This window comes from Tursiops truncatus, chromosome 1 (genome assembly GCF_011762595.2).
Source record: "Tursiops truncatus isolate mTurTru1 chromosome 1, mTurTru1.mat.Y, whole genome shotgun sequence".
In the NCBI taxonomy this organism is placed as follows: Eukaryota; Metazoa; Chordata; class Mammalia; order Artiodactyla; family Delphinidae; genus Tursiops; species Tursiops truncatus.
Genome location: NC_047034.1, coordinates 177248256 through 177261440, shown reverse-complemented (window position 1 = coordinate 177261440; position 13185 = coordinate 177248256). Strand labels below are relative to the sequence as shown.

General features: G+C 38.3%; 1 protein-coding gene across 5 annotated transcripts in view; it reads right to left on the bottom strand.

Annotated features, from left to right (window-relative positions):
* RERE (arginine-glutamic acid dipeptide repeats) overlaps positions 1-13185 on the bottom strand; it is a 428266-nt gene that overhangs the window by 352214 nt on the left and 62867 nt on the right. The window lies entirely within an intron of this gene.

Genomic DNA, 13185 nt, shown 5'->3' with positions numbered 1-13185 from the left:
ATAACACCTGTGTTTTTTAATGGAAAAAAAAGTCACAAATAGTAGCTCTGATATTAACACAGCCTAAGAAAGCTTGCTTATAAACCCCCATTTTAAACCTAATTTAAAAAATAATTCTTAAGTATCTAACAGTAAGAATCAAGACATATTTTACAGAATTGCTTTTGTTAAAAAGGTATTTTCTCACTTATCTGTAACACTGAGAAATATCTGCTATTTTAAGGTTTCTGGCAAAAGCAAGCTTTAAATATTATTTAACTGGAGACTGGAAAACTGATGTTGTCACCACATAAAAATCATTCTTTCATATTCTGAATCCCTTTCTCTTGATGTGATTTTACATATTTTATATGCAAAATCTATCTGCTTTTTTTCTATTTCCTCTGAAATTAATCTCTATTATTTATCAACTATGGAAAGCTCCCAAGTAAATAAGATTGTCAGTCACAGTGTGTCTTTCATAACTTCAAACTACTATAACACTGAACATATTATTTCAAAAGCAGTTATCAACATTGTCTCTCTGATATGAGCTGCTCCAAAGTGCTTAAAATACCTAAGCACAATTCCTGAAAGAGGAGTCGTTCCGTTGCCCATCACGACAATCTCCCATTAACTCTGAAAAATACATTCAAACAGTCCCTGTTTACAAACACCCACCAATCCCACCTCTGCCCACGCTCCGGCTGCAAAAACAAAACAAAATCAAACAACAACAAAAAAACACCTAAGATGTGCCCGGAATTATACCAAGCACTTTGTATCAATTCTGTCACTTGCTCTTTACTATATATACCTTAAGAGTAGGTTTACTGTTATGCCCATTTTAGAGATAAGGAAGCTGTGGTTGGAAGAGGTTAAATACCTTGCTCAAAATTATACAATGTTTATAAATCCAACTTTGTCTAGAATTGCTACCTTAACTAGATATTTAGAATATGAAGGAAAGAAATTAGGACAAGCAGGTAAATTGTGAAAAAAACTTATTTCAGGCAACACTGACCAGCCTGAAGATAAAGAGGTGCAGAGAAAGCAAAAAACCTCTGCACCTTTCTTCCCACCCCTCCCCCTACACACATTTAACATACACACGGCTGTCACCTTGACAACTGTAACTACCAATCGGAAATCCATGCACATTGACAGAGAGGTAGCTCAGCACAGTGATGCAGCACTTGGTCTGTGGATCCTGACTGCCAGGGTCTGAAGCCCTGCTCTACCACCTACTACCTGTATAACCTTATTTAAATTACTACTCTCTCTGCCTTGGTTTCCTCATCTGTAAAATGAAGAAATAATGTTGGGCTGGCCAAAAAGTTCCTTCCATTTTCAAGTAAAAATAAAAGACACATTTTTCATTTTCACCAAGAACTTTATTGAACGTGTTCATCCTTTTGTTCCACTACCTTCTGCCATTTTTCAGGCAACTTCGTAATTCCATCTTCCCAAAACTTTTTATCTTTTTGAGCAAAGAACTGTTCCAGGTGCCTTTTACAGTCTTCCAGGGAATTGAAATTTCTCCATTAAGAGAATTTTGTGAAGACCGAAACAAATGGAAATCCGAAGGTTCAATGTCTGGTGAATATGGCAGATGAATCAGTACTTCCCAGCCCAGGTGTAACAGTTTTTGCCTGGTCCTCAAAGAAACACGTGGTCTTGCATTATCCCGATGGAAGATTATGCCTTTTCTATGGACTAATTCCGGATGCTTTTCATCAAGTGCTTCTTTCAGTTGGTCTAACTGGGAGTAGTACTTGTTGGAATTAATCATTTGGTTTTCTGGAAGGAGCTCAAGATAAAGGACTCCCTTCCAATCCCATCACCTTCTTTAGATGAAGACTGGCCTTTAGTGTGGCTGGTCCTGGTTCATTTTGTTTGCCCCCGATCTCTTCTGTTCCACATTTACCTTTCTTGAAACAATAAAGCATAATATGCCAAAAGTGTTATTTTTCTTCCATCTTCAGTATTAAAATGGCTACACAAAAATTCACCATTTCTGATAAGTTTCTTTTTAAATGCACGCTGATATGACAGCTGTCACAATACAATCTGACAAAATTGTTTCGAACGAAGTTGAAGACAACTAAGCGCTACTAGAGCCATCTTACGGAAAAAACGTAACGAACCTTTGGCCAACCGATATCTCCTTCACAGTATTGCTGCAATGATAAACGTCCCTAACACACCATCAGGAAGCTCGGGACAGTGCCTGGCACATAGCAGGTATGCAATGAAGGCTGTCTGTTCTTTATTTATACCTTCTTTTAACGTGAATAATTCTGGGGGTTACAGGCAAGACATCTGAATGTGTAAAAGTTCAACCAGATGGCTGAGAGCAGGAACATCGAGCACTCAAGCCCGGTCTCCAGAAGCTGAGGTGCGGCACGGAGCGCCTGCCAGCTAGGCGGGTGCAGGGCAATAAGCTGCCAGCATCACAGGAGGGGGAGAGAGGGTGGCTTTGGGCTGGTGGGGGAAGTAAGAAGGTCCCATAGAAGGAAAACAAACTGTCCATTTCTTAACTATACGTAAGGTCAGCACTATTCCCGAGGAGAAAAAACTATTCTCCATTATATTTCTTCAGACAAAAGGTCATCAGACAATCAGACAAGGGGTGGGGGTGGGGGGCCTAGGAGAGCATTAGTAAAATACTATGAATTCAACTAGAATTACATTCTTTTATTTTCCCATAATATCCACTCCTTCAGCCACTATGAAGAGGTCAAGCATAAGAACGAATAACCCTCCTACCCCACAGTATCCAGGAAAACCACACACCCTTGCTGACCTTGGTTCACAATGCGCAGCCCCTGCCAGGGTCAACACAAATTAGCAGCCCAGCATTTCAGGAGCAATCAGCCTTGACCACATGTAATTTACTGTGGGTTTTTGGGTTTTTTGTTTTTTTTTTAATTAAAAACAATGGAGTCATTTTACCTCCAAATAAATAGCAACAGTATGGCAATGAAGGCACTGTTCTGACTGGAAGCATGTTTTCATTACTTGGCACCTACCTGCAAACCTCTCTGACAGAGAATTTAAAGGGCAGGGTAGAGATGGGCAAATTCCACATTTCTGGCCAGGATTCCTCAACTGTAACAAAGTTAAAATTATGCTAACCTGGTTAGTTTTGCTCTGCTGATCCTTTCCTATCAAGGATAAAAAACCTATCAGGCAAAAGGACACGTAGAATATGCATTCTAAAGATCCCACTGTGCTTACTCCTATAGCAACCAGCAAGCTAAACAGAGTCCTCATGGTAACTCCATAGACTACCTCAGAGAAGCCCTTCCTTGCAGTTATACATTCTTACACTATATCTTTAGCTTAGGGTCACTTTCATTAAAGGGGAAAAAAAAAGTAACTCTATTATCAGTATCATCATCTAGTGATGCACAAGGCACTAAAGAGGTAAAATAAAAGGCAAAGCTGGAAAAAAAGAACTTGATTCCCAGAAGATATAATAGAATTTCCTTTATTCCATTGTACTATAAGAACATTCCCTAAATAACTTTTCTTTAGCCACTGCAAAAAAAAGTAAAAAAGACAAAATCAAAATAAATAATATAATAGCTAAAACTTACATAGCTCTCTGGAGTAACCCATTTAATCCTCACAACAGCCATTGAAGGATCACTAATCTGCATTTTCAGACAACAAAAAGAAACAGAGGCCGAATAATATGCCCATGTGTCACACAGCTGGTAAGTGGTAGAGACAGCAGTTGAATCCGGACCGACTGCCTCCTAAGTCTGTGCTCTTATGCATGACATTGTGCCATTTTTTTTAAAAAAAATTTTTTTGGCTGTCACCCAGAATATTGTCATCTGATGCTGAATTTTGACTTTGTTTTATATTTCTAATCCTACTACCTAAGAGAAGCACTACCTTTTCAGTTTTATGTTCTTGTACTAAATCTTTCAGCTTAGGGACACTTTCATTTTAAAAAAAGAAAAAAAGAAAGCAACACTATCAGTATCATTCTCCAGTTATATTAGACTGGAAGGCACTAAACCACACGATTCCTACGACCGTTGTTCAGAGAAGAGTCTTCAAAATAATATACAACTGCAAAGTGGTAATTCAGAAAATTTCAAGGTAACTTAACACATATATTATCTCACTGAGGGACATATTTAAAAGTAAGAACACTGACTACTGACAGATAATGTGACTTGCCTTCAGTCATAAGGGTGAAAGTAAACCAAGGTTTTTTGAAACCTAGCCAGTCCCTTTCCTAAACTACAGTCTATGTTTTAATTAATAAATCCACTTCCTTTGTAGGAAACTGATGTGATCACAAGAAATAAAGAAAAATAAATGAAACTTACTAGAGAGAGTTTATGTTGAAAATAATTTAAAGCACCAAACTTTAAACCATATCATAATTTTTAAATTTCGCTTTCATGGCTATTACTTTAGAAAGATACTCTCCAAAAACATTTTAATCAAAGTCCTATTTAAAGAAACTTCTAATTAGAAATTATTAAACTGTGTATGTACTGGTAAAAATAGTAGTAATAACCTGTCCTGAGCTATTAGAAAGAGATGTATAGCATGCTATTTTAATAGGTCTAAATGAGGAAGGATCAATATTATTTTAATTTTTAAAGGTCTGTTTATGAAATGCAATCATCCTTCATTAAAAATGCAAGCTGTGCTTCAGCAAGAGGTTAGCGTAAATGATTCATAGAGAGATCTCTCTCTCCAGTATAATCTTCCTCTCCTGGGAGTTTCCTTTGGCTGCTTTATCAAACCACTCAAGCTATTATTAAAAATGCTTCCCTGTGATAAGAGAGAGAGGAAAAAAAATTTTCCCATTCCCATTCACCACTGCCTCTTCCATTTGAGTGATTTATATCTTTTCCAGTCAAAAGTAAAATTAATTCTTCACACTCCACACATTTTTGTAAATTCTTTTCATAAGCATTTAAGACTATTTTTTAATATTCAAAACATAGAATTCCATATTTTTAAAAGAGGCTTTAATTCACTTACCTATCCAGATATTTCAGTGTGAATGTTGGTGTTTCACTGAAATTAAAGGAAATCTACCCTTTGTTTGATGGATATTAAAATGTTAACTCATCAAAGCCAAGGTACTCCAAATTTAAATTCGATTTAAAAATGCTAATGCTAATGAGAATGGCTGTTGCAGTGCAGCAGCATCTGGCTCATTATAACATGCAGTTTTAACTAATAAATCCTTAATTATTAAACTCTGGTGTTCAATTTCTTTCACATGGATAAGCCAAACACATATTGCTACAATTATAAATACCTGGGATAAATCAGTTACAACAACGTATCATAGAAGAGCCTTCCTCTTGCTTCTCTGGCTGTTAAATAAGACCCCAAGTATGTCATAAGGAACATACATTTGAGAGACCGCCTTTAAACATCTGGACTCTGGTGTGCGTAGCTGCTGCATTTATTGGCTAGCAAATATTTAACTCTGCTGGTTACTCAACATTAATGCATAGAGCAATTTGTCTGCTTGTGCAAATGGACCAGGTTTTTTCCAAGTGCCTTTTCAGATAAACGTGTCAAAACCGACTGTAATCATATGCCCTCATTCTAGCTTTACAAAGCTGACTCTGCCTCCCCCCAGCTTGATGTTTTTATTAAGGTGCTCCTGGATACGCTCAAGCAAGGTATTATTGCACATCATGATGTCTAGTAAAGGCTGAAATCCCTGAGAGAATATGTTTGGTTTTAAGCCTTAATATGTGTTAGGGAGTTTATCATTTTTCTCTCCCATCCCCAATTCTTTTTTGATTTTTTTCCCTTTTTTAATCAGCAACATCGACAGGACTGACTGAATATTTTACAATGGAGTTGCAGAGCGCGTGTGTTCAATCGTTTGGCTTCCCAGAAGATTCATTACAGTTACATTAGAAAGTCAAATCAGGCAATTCTGCAGTCTGGTGAAAGCTAGCATATGAAAGGAAGTTAATACAAAAGAATTTCATTTTAAATAGAGGACGTTTAGGACCTTAAAAAGCAACATTATGATAAAAATTCCAAGATATTTGTTTTGGCGTTAGAACAGGCTTTACAGGTCTAATTTCAGAGATGTCTAAATGCTTTTCTAGGAAAGAGTGAGAGAGCATGTATGGGAGGAAACTGTATGATCTGCAAGGTCTGCCATCTTAATAATCCTCACGCAAAGAACACTGCAGATGTATGTTTTACCCTCACTCACGGGAAAAGAATCCATGCATTCTCTGATTACTCTGATGAAGCAGGAATCAAGTAAAAGTCAAGGTGTATTCATTTAAATCCTTATAAAGGTTATGAGTGATTTTAACACATGTCTGAGTGTAAATAAAACTAAGGATTTTCAGATCTTAATACATATTTATATGACAAAATCTGTAAGTTAATTGTTTTTTCCGTGATTAGTAGCAGGTACAGAAAAATCTTCTCAGGCATACACGTGTTTGTTACTTGTGTATAAATGGCTTCCCTCTCATTAGACTTCAGGCCTCAATAAACTCCTAACCAATCTTATTTATTTGATTTGTTTCCACTGGTTCATGGATCAGCAAAAATTTAAAATGACTACCTACTGGAATGAAAAGAGAAATACAAACCACTTCATTCAGTAGAGAAGATTTAGAGAATACAAATTTCAAATACAAAGACTCACCTTTTGCAAGAGCAATTCGAAAGCCTAAATATCATGGCAAGAGGGGAAGAGCAGCTAGCAGTGGTAACAGGCAGGAAAGGCTCTGTCTTCAGTGCTACCTTTGGCAGCAGTACAGATGGACTTCAGAGGCCACTGGCCATGCCTAATTTAATATGAAGCTAAATATAGCCAAAACATCTGGTGTACTACTGATGGTTATCATGATAAATTAAATCTGACATCACACACGAGCCCATTCAAATATTCTGTTTGTATTCTTTTTAAGCTAACAATCTACACTTACTTTTGTTTCTCACCTCTTCTAACAGTCTTCTATTTTAGAAAAGGCAGGTTTTCTGGGATCTAATGTTTACATAATTGCAGGGACTTCTTTAAGAAAAAGACTACAAAATTTTGTCTCTAAAATGCCAAGGGGATGAGGGTCCCTTTGGTTTAAGCTTCATTAGCTCCACGGACAATCCACCTCTGGGGAGGGTTGAAAGGCAGTGTAAGGTAAAGACTAAATGGTATACCAAGTGGCACATGGAATTGGTACAAAGAATTTAAAAATCTAAAAAGCAGGGAACTCCCCTGGTGGCACACTGGTTAAGAATCCACTTGCCAATGCAGGGGACACGGGTTCGATCCCTAGCCTGGGAAGATCCCACATGCTGTGGAGCAACTAAGCCCACAACTACTGAGTCTGCACGCCACAACTACTGAAGCCCACACGCCTTGATCCCTCCTCCACAATAAGAGAAGCCCCCGATCTCTGCAACTAGAGAAAGCCGGAGTGCAGCAACAAAGACCCAACGCAGCCAAAAATTTGTTTTAAAAAATCTAAAAAGCAGACCATTTAACTGACAACCTGCAGAGGAGCAAAAAAGGACTTCTAGGCAGGCACACCAGCAAAAATAAGCTACCTTCTTAGAATGCACTTATAACATATTCATAAAATGGAGAGCCCCCAAAATCTGCGGCAGACCACTGGAACAAAATACTATATTATAAAGGAAAAAAGTTAATAAAAGAACTTACCAATTTTATAATAGCTATAAGACAAGGAACAAGTAATTTTTTTAAATTTATTTTAAACTTAAGCTTATTTAAGCTGTGTTGGGTCTTCGTTGCAGTGTGCGGGCTTCTCATCGTGGTGGCTTCTCCTGTTGCGGAGCACGGGTTCTAGGCGTGTGGGCTCCAGTAGTTGTGGCTCATGGGCTCTAGAGCACAGGCTCAGTAGTTGTGGCGCACGGGCTCTAGAGCACAGGCTCAGTAGTTGTGGCGCATGGGTTTAGTTGCTCCGCAGCGTGTGGGATCTTCCCGTAACAGGGATTGAACCCGTGTCCCCTGCACTGGCAGGAGGATTCTTAACCACTGCGCCACCAGGGAGGTCTGAGGAACAAGGATTTTTATGAGCAACTATTTCATAAAACAGAATTAGATCATCTCTAACAATTTGCTATTTTAAAAGGCAGAAGACCACTTGTAACTGAAATAACTACTGCCTAGACTGCTATATTCAAATTACTGCATTTTTTATTGCATTGCTTTGAACGATTCAGTGAAAAGAATTTTTAATTCCACTGCTATAGAAAATTAGCCTCACTTACCCACACTCTTTTAAACAAAAAGGAACTAAACCCCGATTCTGCATCTGAAGGGAGAAGAGCGTTTTATATAATAATTCAGTACAATCAAAATGAGAACCATACTTCTGTTTAACTTTTCTCATCTTGACTCAAGAGCTAAGGGGGAAAAATTATTAAAATTAATGCAACAAACTATCATAATTCTATCCTTTTTACTACTGGTAATATTCTTTCTAAAGTATTAGTTTGCTTTGCTGAACTACTGTATCTTTTTGAAAGTTCTCTTTGACGATCGGGATCACTTTGACATTAGGAGAAAAATGTGCAATTATATTCCTTTGGCGTCGAAAATAATCTCTTTAGTTTTAGCGGGTTTGAAATTTTGAAAATAATCCCCTCATTAGAAAGTCACTTATTTCTCTTCACTGCTTCCAGTGGTGAAAGATAATGAAGCTACTTGCTGCTCAACGTAAAACACAGGCACACAAAAACAAAACGGCAAGAAATGGCAAGTGTCACAAAGTAAACATTTTCCTATTGCTATTAAATGAAATTTAGCTCTAATAACCACTATCCTGTATAATCTTTCCCTAGATTAGCAAATTATTTGCTCCATCGTTTCTTCAGTAAATAATCAATATTTTCTAAAATTAACACCGAGGAAACACCACTGGAAACTCTCATCCTCTACCCACAACTAAGTGAATGAGCTATATAGGCTGCCAAAATCAAACTCTCTTTAGCATCACTAATGTAATACTTAATGTGATGCTCTAAGAAAAGGGACCAGGAGTTTACAGATTCCCCATAAGCTTATCAGAGGAGCAAATACAAAACAATGAGAAGAAAACAGGATAAGCTCATTGTTGCTGTTTATATTTTTCTGTTCTTAATTCTCCCAACAGCTGATCAAACTTTGTAGCTGGATTAAGAGAACTAGTACAAAATACTGGTAACTTGTTATTTAGTTGGACTTCACCTTTTTTTTTCCATTCCCAAGTATTAGTTCAACCAAAATACCAAACATTCTATTTACCAAACACACCCCTCTTCCCCATCATAAAGATGTTGAATATTTAATACTCATATAAGGACTTTAATGAGATTATTCTCTCACCTCAACAGAAGGTACAATCTAAGAAGATATTTAGTACAGATTATCAGAGAAAACAAAGTATTTAAATCACTGAAAGGTTATAATTTTTCCTTAGAAAAATTAAAAATTAATATTTTGCTGTTAATTATTACCTCTTCCTGAGATAATAATTAAATGTAGAATCTTTTTTATTTCTTTTTTTAATATTTATTTATTTGTTTGTTTGTTTATCTGGCTGCCTCTGGTCTTAGTTGCAGCAAGCGGGCTCCAGAGCACATAGGATCAATAGTTGCAGTGCGCAGGCTTAACTTCCCCGCGGCATGTGGGATCTTAATTCCCCAACCAGGGATTGAACCTGAGGTTCCCTGCTTTGGACCACCAGGAAGTCCCTAAATGTAGAATCTTTTTATATGAGAAAATTATTAGAGCAGGCCCCACATCTCAGAATTTACTAGTGTAACATGGAAAGGAACATCATCCTTTCAACAGGCAGGATGAAAAATATATTCAACATCTGGAAAGGAAAAGACTAAAAGTACACAACTAAAACACAGGCACCTTAGGCCTTGGTTGGTATACGCTCAAATTATAGGTATTATTTTTTTTAAAAAAGGGTGAAAAGACCTCTACAATTACTTTACAAGAGTTAAATTTTTTTCAAATCAAGATCTTTGTAAGGTAAGGAAAAACAGAAGGGAAAGTAGAAAATTCTTTATCCTCTCCTTTAGGGAATACGGTTTAGTACAGTTTTTTGTTTTGTTTTGTTTTAAATCAAAACCAAGAGACGTGGCTTCCAATTCTATCCCAAAAACTAAGTTATACTGCTGCTTTGACTGCAGCTTGCATACAACTATACACCCACCAGGCTCAATAGCAAAAGAGCCATAAAGAACTTAGAGCATTACCAAATCCAATATTAAAAAAAAAACCTACAAAATTCAAATATGAGGGATGAGCTTTCTGCCAACACATGGATGATAATTCTTATTATATATCTAATATATTTATTGATGATCAGTGCACTGTTACACTTGATCTAATTGATCAAGGCCAACTTCCCACATGGGAAAAAGATTTACCTGAGAAATGATTCCAAATAAATTCCCACCAAATAAGTAAATTTAGGCCATCACTTATACTTCACTGAACAAACAATTATATAGCAATTATAATCATTTATACCAATCACCACAGTCCAGAAAAGTCAGCCAGGGATTAGGATGCCAAACAAAATCCGAGTCAAATAAAAAGTAAAGGTCCTGGGCCACTAGAATACCTTTGTTAGTATGAACCTGGAGAGTATTTGGTAGTGGTTTAGGACAGATAACTTGGGGCTTCCCTGGTGGCAAAGTGGTTAAGAATCCACCTGCCAATGTGGGGGGCATGGGTTCAAGCCCTGGTCCGGGAAGATCCCACATGCCGCGGAGCAACTAAGCCTGTGCGCCACAACTACTGAGCCTGCGCTCTAGAGCCTGCGAGACACAACTACTGAGCCCGCATGCCACAACTACTGAAGCCCGCGTGCCTAGATCCTGTGCTCCGCAACAAGAGAAGCCACTGCAATGAGAAGCCCGCGCACCGCAATGAAGAGTAGCCCCCGTTCGCCACAACTAGAGAAAGCCCGTGCACAGCAACGAAGACCCAACACAGGCAAAAATAAATAAACTTAAATCTTAGGAAAAAGAAAAAGAATCCCAGAGAGAAATAAAAGCTCAAAGAAGCGTCTGAGTTCTTTAAACACTACCCTCTCTTCTGGAGCACTCCTGCCCTAAAACTGGAGGATTTTTGGATTTGCCATGAGACATTCTTAGTAAAGACACACTTGATACTAAATCCTTTGGCAATTTCATTCCATCTCAAGGCATCAATCCCCCACTCTCAATAACTCTATCTTCAGCCTTGACTTCTTCCCAGCTCTACTTAAATATTTCCACGGGCCTAACAACAAAAATCACCCAACTTCTCATAAAAAGTTATATTTATTATTCTCTTCCGTTCAAATCATTTTCTCCTCCTGTGTTCCCAAATTTTAAAGGCATTGCCCTACCCCTAAGTATCAATGCTTAAAAGCCCCAATTAGCACCACACCTGGCTCCAACAACTGCCAAATCCAATCGATCCTACGCGTCTCTCACAACTGCTGCACCTCTCCACTTCTACTACCACTTAGAAAGGTCAGCTCTGCATTAGTTTTCTCCAACTCTCCACTCTTTATCTTTGATCACATCCCAGAAATAGTTTTCTTAAAGCACAACTCTAACCATGTAACTCTCACGCCAGAAAACCTTCCCAAAAAAGCTCATCTTCCACCAAACAACTTCACTTCAATGTTCAGATTAAATGCCTCCCTCTCCACGCAATCTTGTCTAATTCCCTTCCCTTACGAGAGAGGTCACTGCTTCCTCCTCCGCACTTCATAGCAGTTGACCTCCTATGGCAAGTATCTGTATTTCCATTACATACATGTGCCACCTCCCCACCAAAGGACAAGCCCCACAGTAGCAGGTCAACATCTAATTTGTCTGAGTCTCCCACAGATTCTGGTGAGAAAACAGCACACATGGTAGGTACTCAAATATCTGATAAATGAACAAAAAATTCTAAATCACCTTTCAGGCTATAACGGAAGTTTTTTAGCAAAAAGATTTGTGTCCATTTACTCAATTTTTTAAAAAACATGCATACAAATCTGTGAAAAATAAACATTATTTCCATTGAACCAGCTCTTTAAAATGCTTTACTTGGGGGCTTCCCTGGTGGCACAGTGCTTGAGAGTCCGCCTGCCGATGCAGGCGACACAGGTTCGTGCCCCGGTCCGGGAAGATCCCACATGCTGCGGAGCAGCTAGGCCCGTGAGCCATGGCCGCTGAGCCTGCGCGTCCAGAGCCTGTGCTCCGCAACGGGAGAGGCCACAACAGTGAGAGGCCCGCATACCGCAAAAAAAAGTTTTACTTGGTTCCTAGATTAGTCAGGGACAGAAAAAAGCATGATTTGGCTAGGTAAAGCAATATCTAATCCTACTATTCACTAAGACCAAGAGCCATGGCTTCATGAAGCCTCAGTTTTGGCACTACTGGGTGAAGCCTCAAGAGGCCTTTCTTCTGACAATGCTCTAACTGCTCTGAGATGACTACTCTGTCTAAAACACCCTCCTCATTTCCCCAAAACTTCTCTTTCAAGCATTTAGATGTTTCTGGCATAAAGTCAAGTCCCCTTTTTTCCCCTGTATGACAAAGCCCTAATGGTATGATTTATGGAGAAACTAAGCCATCTAAATAAAGATTAGGCGTTTAAAATGCCTAAAAATCCTAGACTATGAAAAAAATTAATATTTTGCCCTCCACAGTGAAGTTACACCCTTGGGCAAGAAACAAAATTTAAAACATTATCATGACCCGGCAATCAGCAAAAATCTAGGCATGAAAGAGCCAAAGAAGTTAGGGCTTAGTAAATTGAGAAAAGGAAACATCTATCCTGTGAAATTTCTTATCTGCAAACTACAGCACTTTTAGAGGAGAAAAATGAAAATGGAACACTATTTCTAGATATTCTGATGGAGAATAATATATTCACCTCAGTAAAGTCACAACCACAGAAACAAATCCAGATTCCGTCTTGTTTTATACAACCAAATAAAAGGATCAGGCTGGAATGCACTTCTTCAGTTCAGAAATAAAAGATCCTTCTTGAAAACTAAAAGGAAAAAAATCTATCCCCATTATCAGATTTTTCCCTACAGTATTAAAAAATAATGTCTGGGGACTTCCCTGGTGGCACAGCAGCAAAAAAAATCCACCTGCCACTGCAGGGGACACGGGTTCGAGCCCTGGTGCAGGAAGATCCCACATGCCGCAGAGAAACTAAGACCGCGC